The sequence below is a fragment of the Cibotium barometz genome, chromosome 65 (assembly GCF_041138505.1).
Source record: "Cibotium barometz isolate CiBa-2024 chromosome 65, ASM4113850v1, whole genome shotgun sequence".
In the NCBI taxonomy this organism is placed as follows: domain Eukaryota; kingdom Viridiplantae; phylum Streptophyta; class Polypodiopsida; order Cyatheales; family Cibotiaceae; genus Cibotium; species Cibotium barometz.
In genome coordinates, this window is record NC_141110.1 from 19,720,177 (window position 1) to 19,734,793 (window position 14,617).

Sequence of the window (14,617 nt, forward strand, 5' to 3'; positions counted from 1 at the left end):
GTCAACTTCTACCAATCGTGCATCACAAGCCTTTGCATGTACAAGTTGGACAGATAATGTTTTAACTTATACCCACACTCTGTAAACAAAATAAAGAGAAGGTAGATGTTCATCTATCAATTTCAACCTCTAAAATAGGAGGAAGCAGGCAAGATAAGAAATTGGGTTAGGTAAATTCGTGGTCCAAATTCAGGTCCATGGTTCAGATGAAGGAACCAAAGAAATAGGGTCAACACAATCTAGTAAACGTGGTTTGTTACTGCAAGAAATGATGGCAGATTCTAATAAATAGGATCAACATGACATAACTCCTCGAGGAGTTGACAAAATACCCAAATTAATAAGGAAGAGCTACGTGGCCCCAAGGCCTCAAATATCCACCCTTTTACTTTAAAATGCATCACAGTGCATGGAATAGTGGCCATGGGGGCATCCAAGAATGGCACAAGAGCCATTCTTGCATGCCTCCATGGGTGCATCCAAGAATGGTCCTAGGGCCATTATTTTTCATGCACAACATGAGGAAGAATGGCCGTGGGGCTATTCTTGCATGACCCTAAGGCCTCAAGGTCATTTTTGGGATGGCCATGGGGCATCCAAGAATGGCCCTAGGGCCATTCTTTTCATGCACAACAGGTGTAAGGCCACCATTTCATTCATTGTGATGCATTTTAAAGTAAAACGGTGGATATATGAGGCCTTGGTGTCATGTAAGAATGGTCCTTACACCTGTTGTGCATGAAAAGAATGGCCCTAGGGCCATTCTTGGATGCCTCATGGCCATCCCAAAAATGACCTTGAGGCCTTGGGGTCATGCAAGAATGGCCCCACAGCCATTCTTCCTCATGTTGTGCATGAAAAAGAATGGCCCTAGGACCATTCTTGGATGCACCCATGGGGGCATGCAAGAATGACCATTGGGCCATTCTTGGATGCCCCCATGGCCACTATTTCATTCACTGCTGTGATGCATCATGTCAGAATAAATTGCATTGTTTATATGGACACCTTGATCCATTGGATGGAAGAAGAGCTACGATGCTCCAAGAATCTTCACCAGCACTTACCATCAAGCTCCAAGGGAACATCTAGGTATCATTGGGTGTAATCACATGATCACCTAAGGGAACATCATAGTGGTGCCAACAGCAATCAAAATAACTTGGAAGGAATTCATACGTCAAAAATCACTAAGATTTTTATATCGTGAAAAACTATTAGATTTTCATGACATTATGTTGACTACCACAACAACTGAAGGAGATGAACATAAGATACCTCTGCTGAAGACCTACATAGACTCTCCATCAACTTTAAATCCCTCAAGAGCAAAATATGAAGAAAATTTTCACGACGAAACCAGTTAGGTTTTCATATCGTTAAAAACATAGAGATTTTCATGCCATGAAAATCTAAAGAGAAGATTAAATTGACAAGTGTTGCTCACATGTTAGTAATCATTAACACTTATTAACAAGTGATTCTCACACATTACTATTTATTAACACTTATTAATAGCACACAATCATAAAAACACAAAAATACACATCCATAGTTTTTGATGCCATGAAAAATTACCCTGCATTTTCATAGTTTCTTGTCCATATTAATTTGACATTTATGTGTTCTAAATGCACTCAATTTTTCATGCCATGAAAAAGCACAATCCCTAAGAATAAATGCATGCAATCATCCCTACCTTGCTTTTAATTTAACTGCCTTGTCCATTCCTTTAATCTTATTTTTGGATTTCTATCCCCATTTTACTACTTTGTTAAAAACTTTGTTAAAAACTTTGTTAAAAACTTTCCTTTCAGGCAAGAATAGTAGCTTCAAATGTTCCTTATGATCTTCAAACTTTTTGTTGAAGATTAGTATGTCATCAAAGAGAATACGGCCACAAAATCTTGATGTTTGAGGAATATGTAGTTCATCATTCGACAAAGTTGTAGGAGCATTGGTAGGTCCAAAGTGCTTTACCAAAAACCCATCGTCACCATACTGAGGCCTAAATGTATTCTTATACACATCCTCCTCACCATTCTTTCTTGATGATACTCGGACTTAAGGTCAATTTTTTTGAGTTCCCTAGCCCCTCCCAATTTATCCAATAAGCCATCAGCTCTAGGGATAAGGCACCTATTCTTTACCATAATCTTGTTAGAGCTCTATGGTAGACACACATACGGTGAGTACTGTTCTTTTTCTTAACCAAAAGTACGAGAGCACCATAAGGTGAGCTGCTAGGTCTTATCAAACCTCTCTTTAACATTTCTTTTATTTAATGTTATATTTCTTTTTTTTTTCTAGCATATTGACTCTATAAGAAGGTGCCTTACAAGGTGGCATATTACCAAGGAGAACATAGTAGGAGAGTACTTTTCCTTATGGTAGGAGAATACTTTTCCTTTTATTTTTATGGTATGACTTTATACATTATAGTAGGAGAGTAATTTTACTTACTCTTATTTTTATGTTATGGTTATAGAGAAGGGAATGGAAGAAATTTCAACTATCTATCTTTCATGTGTACTTGTCTGCTCTTGTGTGTGTGTGTGTTTGCTTGTAAGGAGCTCAAGCTCACCCTCTCGCCCACATTCTTCTCATGGTATCAAAGCATTGGTTCATGTAAAGAGCTCAAGAGGCAAGTAAAGGAAGTAGTACATGGGTAAGGGTAACTCCATCTCTTTCCCTTTGATTTGGAGGCAAATCTCTACAAAGTATTTGCTATAGGCAAGAGAAGCAGGTAAGCACAACAGGAAGATACATTGTGGGTGTAGTCTATAGGACCTTAGTCATTTTAAAATTTTGATTCGAGGCCATTTTAGGCATGCTTTTGCTTTGCAAGTTTGGCACAGGCACTCTCTATGGAATTGTCAATTTTGACTGTGTATGCCTAATTTTTGGTTTAGTGCAAGGTTGTGAGGGAATAAATTTGGTTGCATGGCAATTTGATGTAGAGAATTTGAGATCTACAGGTTATTGGTGGATGTATGTTTATGTGACTAGTTCACATATAATTATAGTATAACAGGTTTACAATATCACTATGTTGGATATTACAACACTTTCCCTCACAAAGTGATAATGCACCTCTATGTGCTCCATCCTAGCATGATACATTTGGTTACTAGCCAACTGTATGCTACTCATGTTGTCACAATAATACCAGCCCTATCCATGGGCTCACCCATATTTCCTAGTAGCTTCTACAACCAAGCAACCTCACATGTTGCCATAATAACACCCTCTGTACTTGACAGAGTAACCATTGGTTACTTCTTACTACTCCAACTAACAACAACACTCCTTAAATTAAACATAAAGCTGCTACTAATAGATCTCTTGTTTGAGACATTACCAGCCCAATCTACATATGTATAGTATGTAACTGTACCTATACTCTATCCACATAGAAAAGTCCATAGTGTATTGCGGACTTTATATACATGAGTATTCTCCTAGCCACATCCAAGTGTAGCTTCGTTGAGGCCTGCTTAAATCTAGCTTAGTGATAGTCATGTAAATCAAACCCCCTTCAATGTTCATGTACATAGCAGGGTCCTTCACGTGTATCTATCTATAACTAATTTTATGTTCTTATCATCCCCCATACTTGGACATCATGTTCAAAGCATATTGCCTCTACAAAAGCCAAATCCCATCATGTGATTTGATCATCTCTATACCCATTCGGAAGTATCACAACCCACCCAAATCCTTCATTTCAAACTTCTTATTGAAGAGCATCTTCACCTTATGAGGATGATGTCAACATCATTGTTCCCTGTGACAATCAAGTCATCAACATGGATGATTACTAGAACAATGCCCCTATCAGTCATATATATACTTATCTTGTCTAACCATGCTCTAGGTGCCTATTTCAAGCCATATAAGGCTTTACACAGCCTACAACTTTGGGTGTGCATGATCCTCATATCCTAGTCGCTTCACCATGTAGATCTCCTCCTATAAATTACCATGTAGAAACGCATTCTTTACATCCATATGATGTAAAGACCATTTTTTCCTTAGTTGCAGCCAAAGCAATGACCTCTCTCATAGTTGCCATCCTAGCTACCGGGTTGAAAGTCTCCTCATAGTCAATCCCATAGGTCTATGCATATCCCTTGGCTACCAATCTTGCATACCTACTCACAAATCCACCTAAATTCGGGTTTTCAAATTTTCTCAACCTCTTGTTGATCGGTCTATACCGATGAAATTGGCATACAAGGGAGGAATCAGCTCCACTTTTAGATTGCTAAATCACTGCCTATGACAGAATTCTATAATGGATGGTGGATACTTGCCCATAAATCAATTTGGAGGAAAAAGCGATTTGCTATAAATTTCTAGATTAAAGATTTAATTAAATAGGAAATTTAAGCTTTTAAAGGATAATCAAGACTATGAAAAATTTTCCCTTTTCTCCTCTCCATCCATAGGTGGAGAATCGCAAAGTGTTGGCAGGTTTCTTCTTCTTCATAGATGTGCGCTACCACAAGCGTTTATACCCGTGAAGAAATGTTTTTATTTTTTTCCAAGCTTAAGCTTTAAAGCTTATTAAACTATGAGTTTTTAAAGCTTATAACATTGAAAAGCTTATCACTTATAAGCTAAAAAGCTTATATATTTCTTAAACCTCCAAAACCCTTCAAAGTCTACCCAAAAAAGGGAGCTATACGGAAGAAAATTCCAGCTTGTAATAATTGTAGGGAAATTTTAGAAAAAAAAGTTTGTCCACTTTTGGAAAATTGGAAGGCGTCTTGTAAGCAAAAATTTTGGCCATTACTAAAACGGATCAACAACCAAAAACTTTTGGAGGCGCTAGTTTCTTCATTACATCAAGCTTTCAGTAGGACTTTTGGACACTTAGCGATTTCAAAGTGGCTTTAAATATCTTGCCAAAGTCAACCGAAACTCAAGAATCTTGACGATGCTCGGGATTCATTCAAAATTGGAATAAAGAACGGTGCTAAGATCAACCTTTTAACAAATTTCAAACTTGGATTCAACACAGTTCAAGAGCGAAGTATCTCATTTTTATATACTTGTATAAGTTATATTTTATTTATTTGCACTGGCTAATTTACTACATAACCCACTATGCAAGAGCAATTTTTTGCACTTCAAGAGTAAATTACAAGTCAGCATAAACTCCGATGCAAGTTAGAGCGATATATGAAGCATTCTAAGCACAAGCGTGACTCTTCCGAATCTGACGAGAAGAAGGAAAATGGTCATGTTAGGTGCACTGTGTCAAAGCTACTTTGCATGCCCAGAGTTCCTAGAAATATTCACGGATTAGCCAAAAATCATTTCCCAGTTGATGGCAAGAAAGACGCACGAGTACTTATTGCATGGCTCAATCAACCGGATAACAATTTTTCAAGCAAAAAATTCTTGGAAAAGGACAAGATTAAATGTGCTTATAACCATTTGATTTGAAAGTGTTGCTTTGTGGTGGAATGTGATCAAGTAGGGTAATACCTACAACATGGAAGGAGTTCCAAAAACTTTTAAAGAGACATTTTCTTCCTTCTCAAAACAATCTTTGACATCAACAAGGGTCCCATACTTGCTAAATACTCAACTACTTCAAGCAACTATAGTGGATGCAAGGCTGGTGCATGCTTACATTTAAAGAATGTTTGAAAATACCTTTTGGACATCTTGCAAAGCCATCCATCGAACCACCTAGTACACGAAGTCCCGCTTTGACTTCTATTGGAACTTTAATGGCTTCTACCACTAGCCTCCCAAAGCTTCATTACCGATTTCGAGGATAAAACATGTGATTAGGGAGGGGGTGTGTTAACCGATTAGCCTCCTAGAGCTTCATTACCAATTCCAAGGATAAAACACGTGATTAGGGAGGGGGTGTGTTAACCACATTGCTTAACATTACCCCATGTGCGGCAACTTCTTCCATGTGCAGCAATTTCTTCTACCACTAGCCTCCAGAGCTTCATTGCCGATTCTGAGGATAAAAAACACGTGATTAGGGAGGGTGTGTGTCAACCATATTTCTTAACATTACTCCATGTGTGGCAAATTCTTCAAGCCATATTTTTATAGCGTGTAATGCACTTCATTTGGGAAATCTCCAAGCTTATGACTTGTGTAATGCCAGAAGATAGTTACTGAGCCTATAACTTATGTAATGCCAGAAGATAGTTACCGAGCTTATGACTTGTGTAATGCTGGTGATGTACATTTAGGCTAGGGAATTAAAAGCTCCCTTTTGGTGACAAGGGAGGCAAGGTTGAGAACTCTAGCTCTCTACAAGAGAGAGTTACTCTTCCACAAGTGGCTTAAGGTGCACACATCAGCATGACCTTTGCATTTCTCTCTTATGTTTCAAGGCTTGAGTTTTCTCTCCTATGAACAGGTGGGTACAAGACCAATATTAATAGTGGAGGTTATAACTCTGCTTGGGTCTACTTATAAAATCTTAACAAAGGCAGTGAGTGGTATGAGGCTTTAGTCCGTTCTTTAGAGGGTTATTCATGCTACATAGAATGGCTTCCTCAAGGAAGGAGTATTTAAAACATCTTTTTATTCCGAGAAGCTGTGGAGTGGGCTAAATCTAGCAAGCAACCCCTTGCCAGTCTCTTGCTAGACTTTGAAAACACTTATGACGGAGTGGATTGGGAATTCTTGGGAGGCACGATGGCATGGACAGGTTTCTCACATGACTTGATCAGAGGGGTCTTACATGTATAAGGAGGCCCACAACACTGTTTTGGCCTGCGGGGCTCTGGTGTGAGCGCTTTCACATCTATTATGTGAAGCAAAGATGCCGCTTAGCTCCACTACTTTACATCATAGTAGTAGATGCTATGAGTAAGTTTCTCAGGGTGGTTACCCTAGGGGTTTTGGGCCTCAAGTTGCCTCTTCGCACACAGCGGAAGAGTTACTAGACTCACAGTTAGCAGATGACAGTGCTATGTTTTTGGAGGCTTCATAGGCATGCCTCTATGCTTTTTTCACAGTGCCTTTGGAGATGTTTTATTTGGCATCAAGCACCACCATCAATTGGCACAAATTAATGGGATTCTTGATAAGTGTCTCTCCATAAACAAATTGGGGTTTACATTTACTTGGATTGAGAGAGGATTTACTGCTTGATACCTTGGGTGTCATGTTGGCATTGACATCTCACCCACACAATAGTTTGCTCATGTGTTTATGAGCATTAAAAGAAAACTTTAGCATTCAAGTAGAAAGACACTTGATTTGGCCTCGAGATCCTTGGTAGTGAACTAAGTGCTACTGGTGGGGACGATTGCTTGGTTTGTTACGTCGTGCTGGGTTTTTCATAAGGGATGCATTAGTCAGCTTCATCGGCTTATTCGGGGCTTCCTTTGGTTGGCACTGTACACATGAAGGTGAGAGTGGCTTGGGATACCATTATTATGCCTAAGCAACAAGGTGGATTAAACATCATTGACCCAGAGGTGCTGTGTAAGGCTTTACTTTATAAGCTAGTAGTCAGAGGATTTCTTTCTGGCACTGAGCCTTAGAAGGAATTTCTTTTGTAGTAGTAGATTACAAGGTGCACTCCACTTAGGGAGGTGATTGGATTTATAACCCCTGTTTTATCTTCTTGGATGTAGAGCACTGACCCACCATCTTCACCCTTGGTGACATCTCTTCTACAAGCTTGGGATTGCATAGGAGATTCTTGGTTCATATTCCTCTGCGGTCACTTGAGGAGGCTTATAGGCAACCCATTGTGTGGAATGACTTGAGCTCTTCTGCAAGCTTGGGATCACATTAGGATCTTCTTGGTTCATATTCCTTTGTAGGCAATTGAGGAGGCTTACATGCATGCCATTGTGTGAAACGACTTGATCTTGAATGAATATGGTAGACCTCTTGGAGTAGCCACACATATCAAGTGGGCTGCCTGGGTGACACTTCTCCCTTTAGTGAATTGGTATCACATGGAGGATGAAAGAATGCTTTGTACCCAGCACTTAAGAGGCACTAGTCAGAGGATTACGTAGATGAATGCAGCCATACTCAACCACTGAATCACAAGGAACTTTGCCAGGAAGGGCCTCAGCACCACTTATGGTACCTCTTCAGGTCACGTACCTTCCCACTTTTGGTGAGGATGATGTGGAGTAAATTTAAAAGGTACTATGGCCCTCTCACCTACGAAGCCTTATGAGCCACACATGATAAGAAAGCAGCCAAGGAAAAAGCCGAGTTAAAAAGGATCCATGCTCTTGACAAGAAGCAAAAGAGCGACAAATCCAATAGCAAAAACGATAAGAATCTGGCCTTAGACTTGCATAAGCCTTTGTCAAAAGAGGTTGAAGAGGGGAGAGATGACCACTTAACACCTCTTCAAACACCCATAGAGTTGACTCATTAAGGAAACCTACTATTTCAATTCCATCTATAGTTTCAACACGCATGGTACCTTGAGGTGTTATTTCACAAACTCTAAATGGTCCTTTCCCCATATATTTGAGTTTCTCTTCCTTGTCGGTAGACTATTTCTTTTTGCACATAGTAAAAGATCTCTAGTTTTAATTTCTTTATCCTTGAGTTATTATCGAATCATTTTTTGGCAAATCCTTTTGAGTTAACATGTTTTGTATAGCAATCTGTCTTTCTTTCTCAAGTTGTTCAAGCATCAAGCAAAATATGGACTCTCATTTTTTCCCCTTAAGGATTTCCACACCTCCTCTCTCTAGAAAAATGGGCTCATGGTGAAATTTTTGCAAATCAAATCAAAAGTTCGCGGAGATTGCACATTTGGAATCTACTACTCGAGACCTTTCTAATGATATATAGCATGATGGGCAATTTTGCATATTCAAGAAGTCTCCAAATCGGTGATGATGTGGCAATTTGGAGACTTCTTGAATATGCAAAATTTCCCATCATGCTATATATCATTGGAAAGGTTTCGAGTAACATGCCATGTCATCACCGATTTGGGGACTTCTTGAATATGCAAAATTGTCCATCATGCTATGCTATCATTGGAAAGGTCTCGAAGAGTAGATTCTAAATGTCCAAACTCCACTCACTTTTGAGTTGATTTGCAAAAATTTCACCCCCATGAGCCCATTTTTCTAGAGAGAGGAGGTGTGAAAATCCTTAAAGGGCAAAAATGAGAGTCCATATTTCGCCTAATAAATGAACAATCGTCTGCCAATATATTACCTTCAAGTCTCTTGGTTGTTGCTACCCTTAAGATAGGTATCATGAATTCCCAAGGCATTATTACCTCAACCCTATATTTCCAAGGCATTACTACATCAACCCCATATTACCTTCAAGTCTCTTAGCTATTTGCTACCCTTAAGCGAGATATCATGAATTCCCAAGGAATTACTGTCTCAATCCCATATACCATCTTAAAAGGTGTCCAACCAATTGTAACTTTGTAAGACGTGCGATAAGCCCATAAAGCTGCGGTGAGACGATGAGCTTAAATTCCCAAATCATTGCAATAAGCCTCAACAGTTTTAGTTAGTTTAGAAATAAGGACTTTGTTTGGTGCTCTCGGCTTGTTTGACCATTTGTTTTCTGGGTAGTATGGCATGGATTTGCAATGTGCAATCATGAACATTGTGGTAAGACGTATAATTACATCATTTATAAAGTGCTTTTCTTGGTCACTTCCATTTCAAAAGGATAGCCAAAATGGGTAATAATGTTCTCATAAAGAAACTTAGTTATAGTCATAGTGTCTGTTGTGACACTCGTCATATCCTCTTATAAATAATGCGCAATCCTTAAAAATCATGGGCCACTAATGCCCAGATTAAAGTATCTTTCTTGCAAAAATTTCCATTGCAAAGTGTCCACACCAGCTATCCCTTGGTGCACTTGTTCTAAGATGTATAAATATGCATCCTCCGTGTTGGGGCAGGAGTTCTCTTCTTTTAGAAATTTCCTTGCTAGATCTTGCCTTAACTTCTTCAGTTCTTGAAAACCATTAGCTTAAAAGTTAACGATTTTCTCACTCCACTCTAGTAGTATAGCTTCAACCTTAAAAAGTGTAGCATCAAGTAGATCATCATTTACTCCAACTGGTGCTTCACCATTAGGTAGATCATTATTTACTCCAACTGGTGCTTCACCATTAGGTACGCGAGATAGATGATCAGTCATGACATGTTTTTTGCCAAATCTTATAACCACTGTAAAATCAAATTCAAGAAGGATCAACAATCACTTGGGTGATTCTCCCTATGGGACATAGTTTATTAACAAGATATAATAAGGCTTGGTAGTCAACATAGAAAACAAACTTATTAGCTAAAAGATAATGTCAAAATATCTTCACTACATACACCATACGACAAGGTTCCTAGAGCAATCCTCCTTGTATTTGGGCAAGTTGTCCACCCTTTGTTGTTGCAGCCTTTGTGAATTTGCCCACTCTTTATCCAATTGTTCTGCCAACTACTGACAGCGAAGGCGCAATTCCTCATTAGTCTTTTTCAGGTGGTGTACTAATAATAGAGGATTAGGACTCTCGGAGGAGTATGCTCCCATTGGTTGGTGGGCACTACGTGATCTTATAGGGCTGCTATTTCTTGGCTTCCCATTTGAAGCCACCAAGCTATGAGGTCTTCGAGACTCTTTTGGGAGCGTTCTAATTGACCCACCCATACAGTCATGTTTAGCTTTTACTAATTCCGTCTCGAGATGAGCTTTGTCCCTACGCTGATCTGTTGTGCCGAGCAGGGAATCTGTCGCCTCCGCTAGCTGCTTATTTTCCTTAGAGAGTTCTTCAATTTCATCCTCATACTCTTTCAGCTAGAAGCGTAGAGAATTGTTTTCATCTTTGATCACTTGAAGCTCCTTCTAAAGAACTAAGGCATTCTCCCACAAAATGTAAGAACATCAAGATTTGTCAATGGCTAAAATCAACTTTTTCTTTTCTGGGCTCTACCACCTCCTGCAGGATTCTGTCGTGGGGAGCTTTAACTTCTTCTCAAGGACAGCCACCTGTTCTTGCAGGTTATCTACTCGACTCTGGAGCATAACTTCTGAAGAGGTAGGCTGGGTCTGCCCTGTGTAGAAGATTGTAGCCCATCCACCCTATCATCAGAACCTTCTTGACCACCACCCCTACTCTGGTATCCCCATCTGGATCTGGTTGATTCTTGTTGTGGAGGATTACTTCTTTACAAGTAGGTGGCAATTTCTCCAAAGTTGCCCCAGGAGACACCATTCCATATCATCATAAAGCTTAGCCATATCAGCAGCTAGCGCCTTAAGCTCCCAATTGTCCCATTCCTACGTCGTCACCACCATAATCAATGTTGTGTCCTCTACTTTTGTGTCAATGGCATCGTGGGCATTCTGTAGCATTTTTCGGAGATGTGCCATCCATCAAAAGGATGAGAACACCTGTGTGACCATCTCAACGATGAGAGGTGCATAGCCCCCCTCTGGTTGCAGCACCACCGCTTGCATCTTTAATGCCTGAAGTTGTTGCTACTGAGCAACCAGACCCTGATGATCCTGCACTACCCCCCCGGTCAAAGCTGCAGTTAACCGTTCTTTGACAATCTTGCTCGCTTTCTAGCTCCTCCGATGTCATCCTCATCCGAGACTTCCTTCAAATCTTCGTTGCAACGTATATATATCCACACTGTCGTTTGGAACAAATTGTTGCCTCCACCGGGTCCTCACCGCAATATGGGCCAAATCTATTGAGGCCAATTCTTGCTGGAGCTTTGGTTGTAGGCCATGTACGAACCATCCACCCATAACTTCATTAGACGGCTGATTGGCTGTATCCACCTATCCACAGAGAGTGCAAAATTTCACTGCATAATCCTCCATCAGCAACGTTTTCGGCCAAAGAGATCAAAGTTTATCCAGTGCCTCCGAAGACATCTTGGTAGTGCAATACCAAGATGGAGCTTTGGTTGTAGGCCAAAATGTGCATCTGGGTATTGAGCCTTCCATCCTCCAGCTTTAGATTCCAAGGTAGATGCAAACACATTGCGCTTCAATTCATTGGATCGGTTTTGATTACTGTTGGACCACCAGTGACTTTCAAAGGTGCTCACATGAATATCAGGATCCTCTGCATGTTTTCCCTTAAAAATAGGATATTTCAATTGCACCATCTTGAGAGGTGGCAATCTATCTAGTAACCCTACACCATGGGTCCTCCGAGGGGATGGCCGGGCCGCCAATTTTGCCAAGAGAATGCCAGTGACTAAGAGCTTGGTGGCCACCACCCTTGGATCCATGAGATAATCTGGCTCATCATCCGAGAATTGACTTCCTCCATCAAGGGATTCCTTCGATTTGCTGAACGTGCCCAATGTATTCTCCGAAAGTCTGGTAAATTTATAGAACTGATCGGCCTCATCATATTGGTCAAGGACTGGTAGTTGGCTGCTGGCAATTGCCTCTCGTTGACACCCATGTGAGGATACGTTGATCACGTGGCGTTAGTGACATGACGCAAGAGCCCCGACGCGGCAATCGCCATGAGCGAGAAAAACACCGTTACTTCGTGTCACCCAAGAGAGCCGCCATGCCATCGTCCACCCAAAAGCATTTGAGGAACAACAAGATTGCCAAAAGTGTTGTGGTTTAATCAACACCTATACTGAGGTTTACATAGAAAAACATAAGTATACAGCATGCACAGGAATACGTCGAGACATATTTGAAAGGAAATTATATTAATTATAAACTATGTCATCTTCCATTAACATCTCTCTCATTACATACAGATATCTCTACAAGCACTTTGCACGTGTATAGAAAGTGTTTTACAAAGATGATCTGAACCGGCACATGTGCTGTATTGTATCTCCATAGATAATCGGCCTAAATAGAAGTAATTTGCTCAATGTAGTATGTTAGCACCACTAACACCAGCCTCACACAATTGTCAGCTAGCAAAACTTACAAGGTAGTGTATTTTGTGTTCACTCAACCTAGGACGCATCCAATAGCAAAGTTAGAAGCATCTATATGCACATTAGCACTTGTAAGATTAGAGAGCTAGCTCTAACATATCATAAGCATGTTGACACTCTTTCATCCACTCAAATACAATGATAAGCTTATACAACAGATGAGCAATCTCAACATAGAAGAGTATAAATCATGTACAATAACCTACATGCCCCATAAACCTTTGGATTCCCTTGTAGTTCAAGGTGGGGGTAATTCTAAGATAATTTTTATCTTGCTCTCATCTGGGGAGATCCCATTTTTGGACACTATATGCCCTAAGATGACTCCATGTTTTACCCAAAATTGGCACTTGAAAGGGTTTAAGGATGCGCAATAAAGTCTGCGTCGTTCAAATACCTTCCACAAACAAGATAAGTGCTTCTTCCACCATGACAAATGAATGCCTAAATCATCTAAGCCAGCTTCAAGAAACTTACTTAGAAAATCCTACTATTCATAAGTCATCATGGAATGTGGTTGGTGCATTTGTGAGACCAAATGGCATAACTTTATAAGTAAATACACCATGTTCTACAACAAAAGCAATCTTAGCTTGATCCTTAGGAGAAACAAAAATTTGATTATATCTAGAGTATTCCTCTAAGAAGATGTATGCTTCCTTGCCAACTATGCATTTGAGAACGTGTTCTGAATATGCTAGGGGGGTATTGGTCACTTGTCGTAATCGCATTTACCTTCTTGAGATTGACATATACTCTCAAATTTTCATTCTTTTTGGGTACAACCAGAATTGGTGAAACCCAATCTAACTGTTCAATCTCATAGATGAATCCACATTCAATAAGCTTGCTGATCTCTTCCTTAATAATTTTAGCGTACTTGGGATTCATAGGATAGGGTCATTGGCTAGACAAGTCTAGTATTTGGTACCATGGGTAACCTCAACGGTACTCCCTTCATTTCATGGTAAGTCCATGAAAAGCAATCCTTATATTCCTTGAGGAGAGTAATGAGTTCTGCTTTCTAACTTTGAGTGAGGTCTTTTGCTATAAAGACTAGTTTAGGGTCTTCCCAAGGTTTAGCCTAGTCTACTTCTTTCACTTTAGTTGGGGCCATCGTAGACTCCTCCTACCTCACTTGTTGGTTTTCATGTGACATTATTAAACAATAAATTACGGTCCCCAATTGTAAAAGAATTATAGTGCTCCTACGCAAGACGCAAGTCAGGTGTTGGCTCATGATCTTCTTTGGCTGCTTTAGCTGTGCAGCTTCTTCTTCCTTCTCCTTTTGGGCTAGCTCTCTCTTTTTTTTTTTGGCTTGGCTAAATGACAGCTTTGGTTCATCTCAGCAATGACATCCATTTTAGCTATTAACTCAGTGGGAGGAGGGTGGTAATATATATCTTTCTGTAATTTCTCTCCCCTGAGCTTGTGATGTGCATAAAATGCACCAACATAGCCATTGGGCAATAGTAGTCATCCTTTCTTGTAGCCTTTTATGATGATTGGCTACATAACGCTTATATCTCTGCCATTTTTTAAGATATTCCTTAGTTTTTTTAGAATGTTCATTCCTTTCTTTAGATTAGGACTCAGTGTTGGTTTCATACCTATTAGTCTGTGTTTCAGTTTCACTTCCCGAGGTATCTTTAGATATTGTTAGTTGTGTTTTGTTCATGGTTTTTGCA